The sequence below is a fragment of the Suncus etruscus genome, chromosome 2, assembly GCF_024139225.1.
Source record: "Suncus etruscus isolate mSunEtr1 chromosome 2, mSunEtr1.pri.cur, whole genome shotgun sequence".
Taxonomy (NCBI): domain Eukaryota; kingdom Metazoa; phylum Chordata; class Mammalia; order Eulipotyphla; family Soricidae; genus Suncus; species Suncus etruscus.
In genome coordinates, this window is record NC_064849.1 from 87,740,522 (window position 1) to 87,743,474 (window position 2,953).

Here is a 2,953-nt window from a genome sequence, read left to right on the forward strand (position 1 = left end):
TAAGTGAAACATACTCCTATCCTATGACCTAACAATTTTACCCATCAAACAACGCACTCAGCTCTGTAAAGATGAGGATCTGAAGGAATATATGTAGCTTTGCCCATCCAAGGACTAGGATTTGTAACAAGGAGATCATCAGCCCAAACTAGTTGACACAAACATACAAAAAATACAGGGAGTATATAGGACATGTACTCAAGAATGTGACGCACAGACAAGTTAAACAGAACATGTCAAACTGTCAATCTAGCAAGTGCTTCTCACTGTTTGTGTATGAGTAAATACTGAGAACATACATCACAGAAATCCTACTTAAATAACTGAGAAAATGAAAAGATCACCCACAAATGCTGCTATGGTTGGAAAACAACAAGCCTCCCCCCGCCCCAATAGGCCTTGCATTCTAAGGAAATAATGCTGACTGTAACTACAAAAACTGAGAAAGAAATTATGTAAAAGGTAGATACCCTAGCAGATACCTTAGATTATCTCGTCAGTGGGGATGACTTCCACATATGTCCAGTTGTCCGCTGTTTGTTGCCAATAAAAAACAGATATATCATGGTAACAATATTGCTTTTGTATGAATTCTACTTGAGTAGACTGAGAGATAAGGGCTTGAGATATCTTGGTTATGTTATTTATCTTTTTGTCTCTGTATATTTTGTCTTTTTCTTTGTCTAGTTTCTTTTTCTTTGCAGGGCCTCATCGGATCTCAGGGCTTACTCCTGACTTGGGTGCTCAGGAGTTTCCACTAGTATTGCCTGAGGATCTGATTTGTGGAATGATAGACTGAATCAGGGCCAGCTGATTGAAAAGCAAACACCCAACACTTATTCCATATGTTCTCTGCTGTGTTGTTATCTTACTCTGAGATGTAATTAACCTGAGTACCTATGTTAAAACCATTAAGTTTTTAATCCTTCAGATGAGCATCCTGGATGCAATGTTTTATATAAGTTACATTATTCCTCAATTTAAAAAGACTCAAATTGTGGGACAGAGTGATAACACCTGTGTAGGGTGTTTGCCTTGTATGTCACTGACATGGGTTCAATACCCAGTATCCCATGGTCCTCAGAGCCTGCAGGGAGTGATTTCTGAGCACTGAGTCATGAGTAACTCCTGAGTGCAAATGAGTGTGGCCCAAAAAGCAAAATGAAAAAAAAAAGAACAAATTGTTTGAAATACTATCTTTTATAAGTTAATTAAATGTAGAATATATTTGTAAACATATATACATATATAATCATATATATGTATATATATATTATATATATTTGGGGGCTGTACCCATCTATATTTAGGATTTACTACTGGCACTCTACTCTTAGATTACTCCTAACAGTCCTTAGGAGACCAAATGGGTGCTGGGGATCAAATCTGGGTTGGCTAACTCAAGACAATTGCCCTACCTGCTATACTAACATTCTGGTTTCTGAACATTATTTTTTGTTTCAATACCATATAACTTGTCAAAGGGAACTATCCTGATAATTTCATATACTGGTAAATTAAAAAGTCACACTTCCATTGAAAAATTAAAATAGTTCATTTTCCCCTAGAAGTAAGTTGAGATCAACAAATTATCTGTTGAGAAACATAGTTTAATCATGTGACTCAACTGGTTTAGAAATAATAACATGAAGATAATTGTGTGCCAATAAAAATAAGCCATGTTTAAAATATGTACAATTTTGTAAATTGGACTTTATAACAAAATGTGTAAGGACTTCACCCTTTCTAAGGAGCACTTTACAGTGAATCAATTAAAATGACATGTAATTTGGAACAATGTATGGTGCACTTAAATTTTATAATTTTAAAGTGAACATTGTTGAAATAAGAAGTGTGGTCTGTACATATTATGTTGTTTTGCTTTTCTGAGTTAGAAGCAAAGTGCCATGTTTATTGGTTTGAATTCCCATTTGCTCTCCTTGGAGACATGGAGAGTGAGTGGTCTATTCTTCAAGCAGACTGCAAAAGGCAAAAAAATCTATCTAGAAGACTTTGGGGATATATAAAATTGTGAAATGTGCAGATTCTTCATTTTCACAATATAATGTCAGAGTATTTTCCTAAGGCAATTACTTCCAAAAACAGCTTAAACATGTAAGATTTTGGAGCCTCTAAGAATGAAACACCTCCAGTCATTGAACTACTTAGTAATCGGTAACACTAAAGGTCCTAATTTTGTGTTGTCAGTGAACTTTTTAGTAAAGCCAAACATGAAAAATTTAAGACTACAAATAAAGGTAGCATATTTTTCTTGTCTCCCAATTTACAATACAGACCAGGCAAAGGGCCTGGGTTGAGGTGTATATGGGGTAAAGATAGCAAATTTTATACTCATTATTCTTAGAGCAGTTGTTTTAAAGTTGTTTATGAAGAAAGCATTTATCCTAAAAGGATAAATGATACAAATTCTTTTATGAAATTTTTGTTTGTTTTTGTTTATGGGCTACTTCTGGAGGGATGCAGACTTTACTCCCATCTGCACTCAGGGATCACTCCCGGTATTGCTTAGGAAATCCTCTGTGAAGATGGAATTGCTGACTTTTGTTTTGGTTTTGACTTTATTGTTTTATGGGGCCATACCCAGTGTTGCTCAGGGTTACTCCTGGCTCTGCATTTAAAAATTACTTCTAGCAGTGTGTAGGGTGGAGTGTGAGTGTGTGCGTGCGTGTGTGCATGAGTGAGTGTGTGCATGAGTGAGTGCGTGCGTGCGTGTGTGCGTGTGTGCGTGTGCGTGCGTGTGTGTGTGTGTGTGTGTGTGTGTGTGTGTGTGTGTGTGTGTGTGTGTGTGTAATATTGACTGCAGGGATTAAATGCAGGTCGGACCAAATACAAGGCAAGTGCCTTGTATCAGGGCTTGGTATTTGAACCAGAGTTGCAAAGGGATTTTAAATATTGCTCCATGACTGAGCAGAAAGTTTCCAGACACCACAAA

The 2,953-nt window shown here is 36.7% G+C and overlaps 1 pseudogene; it reads right to left on the reverse strand.

The window, feature by feature from the left end:
• Nucleotides 1-2,270: 2,270 nt before the first annotated feature.
• LOC126002752 (uncharacterized) lies at nucleotides 2,271-2,430 on the reverse strand (annotated as a pseudogene).
• Between the last annotated feature and the right edge of the window lie 523 nt (nucleotides 2,431-2,953).